At 41.3% G+C, this 15078-nt stretch overlaps 1 pseudogene; it reads left to right on the top strand.

Moving 5' to 3' along the window:
* The first annotated feature begins 10438 nt into the window (after positions 1-10438).
* Positions 10439-11836, top strand: LOC147450804 (histone H3.3 pseudogene; annotated as a pseudogene).
* The last annotated feature ends 3242 nt before the right edge of the window (positions 11837-15078 follow it).

Genomic DNA, 15078 nt, shown 5'->3' with positions numbered 1-15078 from the left:
CGACCTCGGATGAGCAGTTTACGACCAAAATAAGCTCCAAAATGAGCAAAAACACACCTGCGGCTGTTCCTCCTCTCTTCTCCATGTTTTTTCTGGTCTTCTCTCTATTTTTTCAGTTCGCACACTTAGCTTTATTAGTTGGACACCCTTGGCCTTTTAGATGACCTCAAACGGACCTCGAACAGGCCAAAAACTGACCTCGCAGTGCATAGTTGTCACCTTGCTGCATCCATGCGCACACTTGGCACTCATTTCTTCCTAATAATGCATCCCGCAACCACGTGAAGTGGCCCCAAAAAGTGGTCCTAATGATGACCTTTCTGCATAACTCTCACAAGAAAACACCACTTTGTGTCCGTATTCATCCACGTGCAAATATTGACCCCGTTCGCCTTCCTGATGCCACTAGATGCCATCTGACGCACCTGCTTACCTCATGTCGTCGGCCCGCGGATAGCTTCCTCGAGAAGTTTTACGCGCTATAAACTCCTCATTATTGTAGAAAAAACATACTGGTACTGGTGATAGTGAAAATCGATGCACTATGTACACCCTGTCCTACCTGTACACATGTGGGCCCCACATAACCACCTGGCTCTGAAAAATGGGCAATCCTTTATTTGATGCACCATGCATGTGTATGAACATATGCGCAATCCCTTGCTCAAAAAAACTCATGACACCGGCATTGCCATGATTGGTGGGGGTGCAGTTGTGGGAGCGGGACGCAGAGCAAGGCAGCAGACCGGGTGGAAGCAGATCAGAATCTCTCTCTGTCTCTCTCTCTCTCTCTCTCTCTCTCTCTCTCTGGTTTCTCTGTAACCTGAGACGACCAATTGTCAAATGATGATCGGAAGCTGTCGTGCGAGAGTGGAGATCAGTCATGCAGGCGACGGTGATAACCTAATCGAGGCGCATCTTACTCAAGAGGCCATGCTTAAACGGGTTGGATGTGCGTGAGGCATTCATGCGCAGGAAGTGGGGCTCCAAACCTTTTCCTATTAAATTTACAAGATTCGGGGGGAATCTTGATGAGAAATTAATTGAGTTTTGGAGTTCCATACCCAGACCCAGTAGTAGCTAGGACTTTGGTCTTGCCATAAGTAGGGACTATGTGATTGGTTTCATTTTAAAGTTGTGTGAGAGCTTAAGAAAGGCAGAGTCTTTAGGTACCCCATCTTGGTGCATAGTGGGATTCTCAAAAACATCCGAACAGAATGTGCAATTACTTGGGGACCTATCTGCATTTAAAATCCTAGAGCTTCGCTTCTATATCACCCCCTTGGAATCACTTTTGCTGGTATGCTCGATGTATGCTCTTGATGAGGTTTTTGCACACATGTTCGAGGTTGTTGGAATTTTTTTTGGCTATGCGTTTAATTGATATGTATGCTAGATATGGTGACATCACGAAAGCATGCATACTTCTTGGTTAGCTTTCTATATAAATGTTGTCTCTTGAAATATGTTGAGTAGAGGCTATTCCCGACATGGCTATGGCAAGGAAGCTCTATCTTGCTGGCATTGCCTGCTTGCAGGTAGTGATATGGGTGTGGCGCCTACCAAATCTTGTACATAAAAATAGCTTGCCTAAAAAAGGCTTTGTCGATCTCTCTCTCTCTCTCTCTCTCTCTCTCTCTCTCTCTCTCTCATTTGCGTTGCGGTTCAACTCTCTATCTCTCTAGCAACAGGCACTACCGTCGTCTGAGTGTTAGTGGCGGCCTTGTTTTCATAGAATGCCCGCCCTTCCATGCAAGAAAATTTGAGGCACTCTATGTCTTCAAAGGCTTGCTTCTCAATCCAACAACTGTCATCACCTTCAACCGTTTGCAATTGGTTTTCCCTTTCCCCTTATCAATACAAATTGTCTGCATTATGGCTGCATTTCTTCATCGCATAGCTCAAAGACTAGAGGTCTCAAGAGAGAACTTCTATTAGACTCTTATTTCTCCTTTTGCTCAATTTTGTATAGAAAGCCCATTAACAGCTTTTCATGCTTTCATAAGGGCACCACATTTACCATACATATCTCCACACTGCGGCATGCATGGCGGTGTTGTTCATGGCCTTGACATGGATGGTATCGTGCACTCTTCAACCACGTCCTTCATTGCAAGTAGCTTTGAGGCACTCTACGTCTTCATAGACTCAAGAGCTTGCATGGCCTCGTCACTATATGGCACGGCTCTAGGTCAGACGGAATCTAGAGCCCAAATTTAGGGGCGCAAGGCGGCTTTAATCTCAGCCGTTGGATCACGCAATGAACTAGGGGTGGTGAACTGGGGGTGAACTAAGGGTGAAGTAACGGTGAACTAGGGGCAGGTAATCTAGGAGTGGGTGAACTAGGAGTGAACTAAGTGTGAACTAGGGGTGCATAAACTACAGTATGATCATGTGCCATGCCAACATGGCCAGTGATGCGCGTTAGCGTGGTGGTAGGACATTTGTGTGACAACTGAGACGTCCCAGGTTCGACCCACACCCCGTGAGACGGATGAATCTAGGGGTGAACTAGGAGTGAACTCAGGGCGCCATTTTTGCCCCAAGTTCACCCCGAGTTCATTGCGTGATCCAACGACCGAGATCAAAGCCGCCTCGTGCCCCCAAATTTGGGCCCTAAATCCCCCCTGGCCAGAGCCGTGCCATATAGTGACGAGGCTTGCCACCCCCATATGTTGGTGGGCATAAGCTGAATCCATGAGATGACATTCTGAAAAGGATGTACTCCAATTCAAATTGCTAACGCAAAAACTATCCATCGTTCACAAAGTCCAACCCTAGACAAACTAGCTTTCAATCTACATGAATAAGAAAGATGTCATACATAAACATATACAACATTATCAAGATTAAAAAATTATCATGAGGGTCACGTACGTGGGTACCTTTTAAGAAAAAGAAAGTTTGAAAGATTCTCTTACACTTTACTACACGCCCACATCAAGCCTAATCATCCACATTCGCTTGCCTTGGCCCTCTATGCATGTACCACCATCTCGCCCTCCCCCCTATCCCTATCTCATCCCGACTACCTAATTAAGCTCTTCCTCCCTACAATCACTGCAAAACAGTAAGATGTTTACACAGGCACACACATAGGTGGTCGTGCGTGAGGCATCTAGAACAAGCCGACGCTAACATGTAGACGGTGGCGCTGCCTGTTGTTAGAGAGAGAGAGAGAGAGAGAGAGAGAGTGCTTTGGTAGCGCAGATGAGAGAGATATAGAGAGAAAGATATTTTATTTTTATTAGTATGCCTAAAAAATAACATAAAAAGCCTAAAATAATGCTTTAAAAATGTGTACACAATTTGGTAGGCACCACGCCTATATCACTACCTGCAAGCAAGGAGTGCCAACAAGAGAGAGAGAGAGAGAGCCAATAGGGAGTGCCAACAACAGAGAGAGAGAGAGAGAGAGAGAGAGAGAGATCAAGACTACCACGAAAACCAAATGAAAAAGGTGAGGCATAATTTCACGCAATCGTGGGAGAGGGAGTTTTGAAAATTCTTTGTAGATATCGTCAACACCTATGCACGTGCGCGCGCGCAAGGGAGAGAGAGCATCCTTGCGATTTTGTGCACTGCACCCTCGACTTGACAAAGAGATGAAAAAGAAAACGGTGTTCCCTGCTTTCACGTGCCATACTTCCTAAGTTCCCTTTTCCTTCTATAGTGAACCCTTCCCTTTTAGTTATCAAACTAATACCACCATTTTTTGAATTTTCTCCGGCTGTATCCCCTACTAAAACCTCTCATAAATTTTTTTTTTATGAGATTCAGATTTAGAAGAAAAAACGTCTCGACTATTGACAACATAACCCTATAAGCAAATCCAATATTTCAAGTTTGAAATACATACACAATCAAGATTAGTTCACTTAATACTAAAAGTTCAAAAAAAAACATTATTACTTCTAACGATCTAACCAATAGCAACATACTTTGTTTGCCAGAGACACATGCACATAACCCTCTAGAATACATCAATAACAATTATATGTCTGTAAACTTATTAAAAAAACATATAATTATTTCAAAAACTTATAAAAAAAACATAGAATTGCAATTTTTTACAAAAGTATATATTTCTATAATCATAAGAGATTCCATTATGGAAGTATAGAAATAATACAAGAAACTTTGAAACAAGACAATTGTATATCTTACATCAATCTTTTTTTTATTTGGCCATACTCACAATTGTGAGTTAACATAATTTATATTAACCCGATAAGAATACAACAACCCTCAAGCACAACATGTGCCTTGAGGGGGCTAGGGTTCCATTAAAGACTTGTACACAAAATACCTACCAGATGAGTAACTCAAAGTATGCATCCATACTTCATTTTTGTCTGCTACCTCTCTTCTTGCTCCTACCATGTGAATGAGCTCAATGCTTGATCGCACAATATCATCAAAAGAACTACCTCTAGTTTTTCCTCAAAGACTTGAAGGTTCTTGAACTTGCATACTCGGTTTAGGTAGCAAAATCTGATCATTTGAGTGCATATCATATCGGCCTAGCTTTGGATACCACGTCCTCTCAAGATCAGGTCATCCATAAAAAAAAGTGATCTTCCAAGTCCTTCTTACCCACTTGCACACTCTGGTGGCTAGACCCCGCAAAGTAGGGCACTTGCAAAACAGATGGAGGGGGTCTTCCAAGGATGACCTGCAACCTGAGCAAGTACCTAAGCCAAAACCTCTAGCTTGCACCTTAACCCTAGTGGGAAAAGCTCCCCACAGAACCTTCCAAATGAATACCTTTATGTAATTCGGCCCTTTAGTCTCCCAAATGGTAGCAACCCTCTTTTGCCAGTGTTCTTCTACCAAGTTTTTCTTCCAGATTCTGTTGTGTGGGGCAAACCAATCAGCTTGGTACACTAGCACATTATATGTACTCTAGGTCGTCTTGGGAAGCGAGAACACTTTGTCTTTCGACCAATGCCAGGCTCTCCAATCTATTTATGATCCGCATACAACAGGACATGCGGATGTCATCACTTCTAACAGTCTACTAATGAGAAGCCTTTCGTAGATCCCCAATTTATGTTCCATCACCATGAGCTCCCCATCCTTCCAGCAAAAACTTCTATCATCCCAGAGATGCGAAAGATTATAGCTTCCTTTATTGCTCACTTGTCGTGCAACTTCCCTCCAAAAAGGGTCCAAGGAGCCCCTTCCAAGTTTGGAGGAGCCATGGGAACCAATTGTGGGAGGAATCCATGAAGTACCTGAAATTCTCTCCCCATTCTAAATGTCAAGGCTGCTTTGTTACACTTCCGCGCTAGTAACCATGTGCATCCACCAAGCTTGAGGAAAGTCCAACAAGGTGCAAGAATCTTGTCCGACACCGTGGCCATCTTCCATATTCCCCCTCATGAGGCAAGCTTTCCGTTGCTATCATATCCCGTGCCATAATAGCCCACTCCTATTTCTGGTTCGTCAAAGAAACCACGAGTTTGGCACACAAAGCTTCTTCCTGAATCACAAGGTCAGTAATCCTGATACCGCCTTGCTTCTTAGGTTTTGCTACCCATTCCCATCTCCCCCACTGGTAAGGGGTTGTGTCCTTCATGTTACTTTTCCATAAAAATTGCTTGATAGGCTTCAAGTATTCTTTCCAATTGGATTTACTCATTTTAGGCAATGGTTATACAAATGAAATGTACGTCATCATGAAAGCATTGATCACTGTGATTCTACTATGGTAGGGGAGGAGCACAAACTTCCATCTTTGCATTTTGTCGTTGACCTTAGTCAAGATCCAGTCGACTCTCTGCTTACCTATAATGCCCACTGCAAGTGGAGCACCAAGGTGCTTGAATACAGTGCCCTTGCCTATTACCTCTCCGGACCATTTTGCGGGATTGAAGGTGTCGATTTTTTTGAGAGAGATATCAATCTAGGTTTCTCAATAATGCACATAGATCTCGAGGTAGTGACAAAAGCTGGACAATCTGCCACATGAAACCCTCAAATCACTAGCAAAAACAGTGATAGCTTTATTCAAAGTTAATAACTTAAGACATGAATTATCTCTCATAAGAGATGATTTCAATATTGATTTCAAAGAAGATAACCATAAAACAAAGTATTTACATTCTTTTCTCGAAACTAATCATTAGAAAAATTTGGAGGTCATTTAAAGGACATTCTCTCTTTAGAAAATATGTGGGTAAAAAAAAGAGGTCCTCAATATAACCGTTTAAAAAGAGTACTTAGATGTAGATTCTTTCCACAACACCATAATGGCTGTGATGATTAAAAAATGTCTCTTTTCAATTACAATGAATGCAGCTCTTTGTCGTGGAGGAGGATTCAAGGACTCCATAACTTTATTCTCTTTATTTGCAACGCAATCCTTATGTTTTTCTTGAACTTGGAAATTATGAATTTTCTGGTCCACACCCAACATACCTCCATATCAAATGTCCTAAATGTCATCTACACATTGACTTAGATCCTCAATATGAGCCATTGTGTAAGAAATATAAAACCAACACAAAAGTAATACTCACAAAAAAAGAAAGACTCAAAGCAGAAGGAACAAACCATGCAGATATTTGGTCACATGGTTCGCTCTATCCTTTGAATCCTTTTTTTTTTGCAAAAATCACAATTGTGAGTGAATTATATTGATCATCCCAAAAAATTACAAGATCTTGCCATGCTCGTGTCGAGCCATGACATCATTGAGAGACTAGAATTACATTGGGTATCTGGGGAGCCACCTTTAGCAACCCATGCCTTTATCCTTGATAAACAAGGTCAATTATCTTGTTCCATTCCTCAGAGATCTTCCATTTCACAATGGTCAAGATTTTCCCTCTACTCTCTTGAATTATCCCTGTGAACCTTCCAGGAGCTGCTTACTGCAACACTAATCCTTTGAATCCTGTGACTAATGTCTCTCTTGCATTCGCAAATCCTACTGGTTTATTGACCTTTGCTGGTGATGGAAAGGATATCTTGCTTGACTATTGCAAAGCTCTAATTGGCCAACATGAAATTCATAAATGCGTGGTGCATTGAAAAACAAATGTGATTGTATAAATTTCTCATTTGCATTCTAATGACAAAAAAACCATATTGTAACACACACATGAATTAAGGTCCATTGAGATAAAGTAAGGACCTTACAAAAGAAAGATACGAGTTAGGTATTCGTGTGCAAAAGAGTAAACTACGAAACCTTGAAACCTTGAAAGCTAGTTCTTATGTTCTTAAAAAAACAATCCAAGCATTGAGGTAAGGATTCTAAACTATTTGAATTAAACTACTTGATTTCTTAGGTTAAAAAAAAGTTGACCCCAAAGCTAATGCAGAAAGGCAGTCGAAGACCTTTATAAGGAGTTGTCTTACAAAATATAATAATCCATGGCAAAAAGCTTAAGGTACTATAGCAAGGTGTGGTGGATCATTTTATATGAGAGAATGCAGTGTTTTCTAATGAAATACAAGGCACATTTGACTCCCTTGCATGAGCAAGGCAGCCAAGTGTGAGCAACAGAGGGCATTCAACTATTTGACAGTCTATCTCCTTCATATATGTGAACAAGGGGATAAAGTATAATCTATTACCAACAACGGAACGTGTCTAAAAAAAGAGGCTTCATCTCAATCACACACTCATCATGCATAGACCAACTTCCTTGGATGTCCCTTTCATATTCAAGGTATTCATAGAGTCCAAAGAATAGCTGTGACTTATGATGAGTACAACAATATATTTGTGGACCTTGCTATGTTGCAAAATCGAATGGTAGAGTTCTAAAACTTCATATGTGAAGAGGCTACCAGGGTGCTTCTTTTTGCTTTGAAGCCAGATGAGTGTGAATTCTTAAAGAGAAGAAGCTAGAATGACTCACAATTCCATTAATGAAGAGGGTACTTTTGAAATGTCATATGAATGATCCTTTATACTTCAGCGTTTAGTTAGAAACAAACATATGGTGGCTCGGTGATTTTGAGATAATTCATTTTCTACCAGCTTTGCATCTCTAATGAGCCTATTTCTATACTCAAATTCTACTTTTTATCTCATACCAAATTATGACTATTGTAGGTAAAGAAAGAGAACCATGATTTTTCATTTTAAATCTTTCATCAAACCCCTATTTTTTATATAATTGACCGACAAATATATCATGGAGAGGTGCTACATGTGCATGGGAGGGGAGACTTTCAAGTACAATGACATCTTGTAGGTGACCTTAAAACATTGAAGTGTATGTATAATTGTGGAATGAGTGCCATAGCTAAGTCTCCATGCTTTTTTGTATGGATTTTGTAAAGGTGATGGACCCAAAGTGGTAGATAAAGGCTCCTACTTGTCAAAATGAAGACCCTATTTTTGCTCAAATCACATATTTGAAAGAAACACCCCTTGGTGCAAGGGAACACAATCCCACGTTTTCATCCATTGAAACCCTTGCACATTTGGGTGGAGCATGTAGACAACAAGTGACAACCACAAGGTGGTTTGTTCTTCATTTGCAAGGTATATTTTCACTTCACACTATTCGATAACATTTATCTTATTGGTTGCTAGAAACTTTATTCAGAAGGCATGCATTGGAACAACCAAGATGATCAAGTCAACCTTCTCACTAGTTTTCTCAATACCATGATGTGATTTCTATCTTACAATTACTTGGGGGAAGCAAATTAGGGATGCAGTCACCAAGGACTAGATGCACAAATTGAAAAATGTGGTTAGTGAAGATGATGTGCAACAAGATTGTGATGAGGTTGGGATCAACACCAAAGCCCACAAGGCTATTTTTCAATTCCTAAAGGATGTCCTCAAAGAACGTGGAATTGTGGAGAGCCTATTTCAAGGTCAACCTTGCAAAGAAGGCCACAAACGAAGGTGTGTTCTCTCACATTGGGGCATACCTACACATTGAGGATACAATGCCAGCTTCTCTTTATGCTTCATGCAGACCAAAGGCAACCTTCGGAGACGGACTTCCCTTACACAATGTGGAGCAATATTTTTGTGGACCTTAGAAGGCTTCAACAAGCTATGCTTAGATTCTATGAGTTACCTCAAGAAGGTGACACAATATACTTCTATCTTTTGGTTGTGTTCTTCTTATCATAGACTTTGAAGTCTAAGGTCTTGCAATGCTTGGCACAAAGGTCACTTTTGTGCTGAAACTAGATGAGTGTCAATAGTGAAAGGTTGAAGGTTAGAGAGGCTAAGTGTCACTCTAATGAATGAAGCCCTATTGCAAATCAAGCAAAGGGATTCAGTCAAGCCATCTCTCACTCGTCTTTTAGTGTGCAAAAAAAGAAAGACATTTGGTGGTTGGGTGCTATTGAGGTGCCCAAAGAGACTAATGGAATACTTTAATGGATTTTTGAGAGAACTCCCAACTTGGAGGTGAGAAGTTGGAGGTTGAGGGTTTTGGTAGCTTTTATGTGGAGTGACGCCTAAGCGGGGACTTGAAGACCATAAAGTGTTTGTTTGCTGCAAACAAGGGGCTTCTTCTCTCTTTCCTTGTCCATTTTGCACTTAGGGGTACAAATCTAACATACGAAAAACACATAAGACTCTATAAAGGGCGGTTCAATGCTTCCATGGTAAGAATATGGAGACGAAGGATTGGACAATCTTGATGTGGAAGATGAAGGCAGAGAATGAAAGTGTCTATTTTGAGATGTCCCATGCTCAATGCTCCACATCGTGCACAAAAGGACAAGGCTTGGAATCCAACCTTTCCTTTTCCTCTATCAACTATACATTTTTTTACATTACACACATTCATGCGCATTTTTGATAGGCTATCAAAGATCCACATTGACTATGCTTTCACAATGAAGCCATTGGAAAAGTCCCAAGAAACGATAGAAAGGGTGGATGCACTTCTGAATTCCATTGGCTGTCACGGTGGAAATGTATTAATTGTTGCTGCAAAGAACACAGGGGAGGCCCATGAAATTGCCCAACAAGTGTCAATGAGTGGACAAAAAGCCAAACACTTTTTGAAGAAAGCAACTCAAGGAAACCCAGACCAATATGATGCTAAAAAATAAGGCAGGTAACCTTTGGGAACTCTGGAAGGAATTATGCAAAGCTACTACTGACAATGACTTGAATGGCGATCTTACAATTACAAGCGCAATCAATTTTGGGCATCTTTTGATAAAATGGTCAAGATTATGGGTCTTACCAGCACAAAGGAAGAACAACGCCAATCATTTCAGGATGTCTTGGTAGATTTCACCAAGGTCTTTACCCTTTCTTGGGGTGAAATTAACATCACACATTACATGGTAATCCATTTCACATAGCGAACTTATTACAAGAGATTGTTTTCATTTAATAATGTGCACCGTTTTCTCATGTGAACAACATATCTTGTTTGTGCATGGTTCATTTTTTATGCACAAATATTGTTCGCTTGATATTTTCAGCACTCAAGGCATGGAGAAGTCCCATTATCGAGCAAGGGGGGTGTAGTTTAAAAATACTCGACATGGTGGTGGTATGGTGCAATCTAATTATTTGGAAGAGATGTTCAATTTGTTTTTTGGCACGACATTTTCTCATAAGCTCGCAATGGATTGTGCGCGACGACAATCCAAGATTGCAAGGGAAGTGCACAACTTGAGTCGTCAAGAGCACAACAAGTGGCAAATGTTATAGGGCCCCGCCAAGCATGCTACATGGTGCCAATGTAGAGTGCGACAAGGGTCAAGGTGGATTTTGTGCTAGTGAATACACGTGAACGTAGAGTCCAACTCTTCTTTACTTATTTTTAAAATAGATTTTGGGGCACGCTTTTAATAAAAAAATATTTTTATAAAAATATAGTGTGAACGGGCCCTTTTAAAATGAGCCCTTATAAATATTAGATCCACTCATAAACCATACTATACCTGATGAATGAGCACAGGTGAGCTCTTACCATACTTGATGGCACGCACCAAACAAATAGCCAAAGAGCATCTGCTTGCCAACAAAAACACTCTCCAAGGATGCGAGAAGTTGGCGTGGCTTAAAGGCACAAGAAAATGACTACGAACACCTGGCCATTTTAGGCGCTCTCCAAGAAGTGGGAATGGTAGTTGGGTCCAAGATTCATCACGGACAGAAGGTTCATCATGTGCACAACAACAGACACCACAACATAGAGTTAAGCAATGTGTTGAGTGCTGGCAAGAAGAAGAGGGCTCAGCATCATCGTAGTCTGACAGGGAACATCCGCTACACCACCAATTGCAAGCAGGACCATCTAGAGCTCGGGTGGTTCATACAAATACTGATTTAGAGACAGAGCCACCATGACAGTGTGCTGAGATATCGCACACACACCGGGTGCCAGTGGCCGGGAAGACACTACCTCATGGCCAGGGAGATCTCCCTATAGCACAAGATCGAGAGGCAAGGGGAGAGGAGGACAATGAGGATCCAGAAGAGGCGACAGATCCAATGCCAAAGCATGTAAATAGGTGCAAGTCAAAAAAAATTAAGAAGCCCAAATGCCACCCACCAGTAAACGTGCAAGTGTCCCCTAGACAACCTCAGCAACATTGCAAAATATCAAGGGAATTTACAAAAATCCGGCACTGCCAAAAGACCATCGAGCCGCTGATTCAACGAGCCCCCTTTGCTCACATGGTGAAGGAGGTGCTCAAAAGCTATGACAATCAATACAAAATGTAAGCAATGGACCTAGAGGCGATTCAAGAAGTTGCAAAGGCCCGCATCATCTCTGTGTTGGAAGATACCAACCTCTGTGACATACATGCAAAGAGAGTGACGATACAACCAAAGGACATGCAGCTTGCACACCGATTGCGGCGGGACTTTGAGCATTAGCTGAAGTGATTCCTACCTTTTTGTATTACCCACCTTGTTTTTGTAAAAACAATTTGACAATGACAAAATGATTGAGAGTTTTATATCTATTGTCTCCAAAATCATTTGACTTTTTGGATTCTTAATGTATTTAGGTTAAGCGATATCTATGGATTGAATAAACTTTGAGTCCAAAGTGTGAAGGGGGAAGGGGGTGAGGCTATGCATGAACAATTAAATTCAAACTTAATTGGAGAATATTGGTGTCCTGGAGTGCAGACAAGGCCAAAAAAGCTCAAAAGGGGGTGGACACAAGGGCGTGCAGATGGGCGAGACAAGGGTCCCCATCTGGCCCATCTACACGCCCTTGTGGACAACCCCTTGAGGTGTCCACTAGGAAATATGTAAGATAGCACTTGTGAACAAAATAAGGGATTTATAATTAGGACATTTACAGAAAAATGTACTTACATAAAGGGCTTTTTAATTGAGAAAGTGAAATTTTTTATATATAAGGGCTAGTTTTTTTACAAAAACGCATACATAAGGGGTACATATAATACTTGAAAATAAACAGGTAAGGTTTTATTTAAATACCTCTTGTTTGCACGTGCTATATGAAAATTTTACATAGTGAACTTCCTGAGCCTCCTTTTGGGCTTTTCTGGCCTTGTCTGCACTCCAAGACACCAAAAATTCTTAGATATTCTATGTAATCAAGTACATTAGGCGTTTTGGGAGGTTATTGCAATTGAAAATGTCTATCCTTCATCATATGAGGAATGGGAGCCAGTGGAATGTATTGTCCTATACACACACACACACACACACACACACACACACACACCATGTGAGACTATCTGTTTCCATGTGAGTCTCTCTCTCTCTCTCTCTCTCTCTCTCTCTCTCTCTCTCTCTCTCTCTCTCAAGATTAGGCAGTATGGTGTGTGGGCAACTTTTTGAGTCTCTTTGTAGTTCACCCCGCGCACCGTAGGCTACTTTGTCATTGCCACACACACACACACACATGCTTGATTGGAGGAACTTTCTATAGCATTCAAGTGTTCATCTTTGCAAACACACACACCATGTGAGACTATCTGTTTCCATGTGAGTCTCTCTCTCTCTCTCTCTCTCTCTCTCTCTCTCTCTCTCTCTCTCTCTCTCTCTCTCTCTCTCTCAAGATTAGGCAGTATGGTGTGTGGGCAACTTTTTGAGTCTCTTTGTAGTTCACCCCGCGCACCGTAGGCTACTTTGTCATTGCCACACACACACACACACATGCTTGATTGGAGGAACTTTCTATAGCATTCAAGTGTTCATCTTTGCAAGATAGCCATGCCAAGCCTAAGATGATATATATATATATATATATAAAGCTTTATATTTTGTCCCACAGTGTACGCAGATGCCCATAGTGTTGCTATATTCTCGTGTGCGCATCATGGGACAAAATATTGGGAGATAGAGAAAGTTTGTATTTTCTTTTCACGGTGTGTCAATGTGTTTGCAAACCTTCAAGTGTATTGCATGCGCTATAGAGCGTAGTAGAAGAGAGTGACTTAGAAGCTATAAACACAACGAGAGAGAGAGAGAGAGAGAGAGAGAGAGAGAGAGAGAGAGAGGTTTTCAAGAAGTATCTTTTTGATGCATTGGTGACACCGGTTCTTCTTTATGGAGTTAAAGTGTGGGGTGGGAGCATCTCAAAGTCTGCTTGAAAAGAGTTTGAGAATGTCCAAAAGCGTTTTCTTACAAACTTTCTCCAAGTTAAGACACAAACACCATATACACTCCTACTTCTTGAGTTGGGCATATATCTCTTCCAATTGAGGTTATGTGCATGGAAGGGGTTGTGGAGTACATGATAAAGATGCATCAAAACCCCGCACATCGACTTCCTACAATTGCATGGGAAGCAAGCAAAAAAGTTCAAAAGATGCATAAAAGCAAGATCTTGAGCATGGGATGTATGCAAGACATAAAGAAGTGGTTTGGGAGATGGGATACATTACACTTGCTACATGATGCTTAGATTGACTCCCAAGTGAATAAAGCTTTTCTACAACGCCAATGTATTACGGCTTGGGAGAAATCCGGTGGGTCACGCTTCATACATTACACCACCCATATTGCCCTCAAATACAAAACCATGTTCTTCGCTGAAAGAGGAAACCATACTCATACTTACATGCTTGAGCCTATCCCCTTGTCAGTGATACGCACTATTGCAGCCATTCGGCTTAGCTCCGATTTCCTTCGATGCAAGACAGGGCATTGGGGCAATGGAGAAGACTCAAATTGACTGTGCACATTATACTCATTGGAAGTTTGAGAGTCTGAGTACCACACACACTACTAGAGTGCTCAGCTTTTGCTCTCATCTGAACTTGCTTCTCTCACATTTTTAGCCATGACTTAGACCTACACACTTTCCTCTCCCAGCCATAGTGTGGTCTCTCCATTGCGACTCTCATCACCACAATTTTGGAGCATTATGAGTCACTCATCAACCATACACATAATACATCACATGTAACTTTGGTCCCATAGGTCATATTTGACCTCCGAGGAAGATAATAAAATCTCTTTCTCTCTCTGTCTCTCTCTCTCTCTCTCATATGATGAAGGATACTCTACATCTCCCTCTCTCTTTTTCTCTTTGTTGTGTTAGACTAAACACGCTGAGGGAATCTACTACATGCAATAAAGTCAATAGTTGAATTTTCTATTAAAATTGTACGACACATTAAATGACCACTAGACATAATTAGACTTTTCACCCGTGTGAGAAATTTATTCATTGAAATACCGTGCATGGCAGCATCGGTTACATGATTGTTTAGATTAGGAGAGAGAGGGAGACAGAATGATAACACGAGAGGGAGAGAGAGGGAGAGAGAGAGATGCTTGATTGGAGGTACTCAACGTAGGGAAGATATTTGAATACTAGGCTAGAAGTGTGCTCCATGTATCATCATCTTTGCAAGATAGCCATGCCAAGCCCAGGAAAAGGTAATAAAAATTGATGCTATTATTGCAAATTTTTCCATGAGGATTACTAATTATGTGATAGATATATATATGAGCTTTCTATTTTATCCCACAGTGCGCATGGACACACATAGTGTTGCTATATTCTCCTGCATGCGCCGTTGGACAAAATATTGAGAGAGGAATTTCTTCCCACGACACGCGTCAATGCATTTACAAACCTTCGAGTCTCTTACGTGCACCATAGAGCATAGTAGAGGGAGAGAAAGAGG

This window comes from Adiantum capillus-veneris, chromosome 9, assembly GCF_014529385.1.
Source record: "Adiantum capillus-veneris isolate H3 chromosome 9, ASM1452938v2, whole genome shotgun sequence".
NCBI classification, from domain to species: Eukaryota; Viridiplantae; Streptophyta; class Polypodiopsida; order Polypodiales; family Pteridaceae; genus Adiantum; species Adiantum capillus-veneris.
Note: the sequence above shows the minus strand (reverse complement) of the source record. Positions and strands in the feature narration are given on the sequence as shown.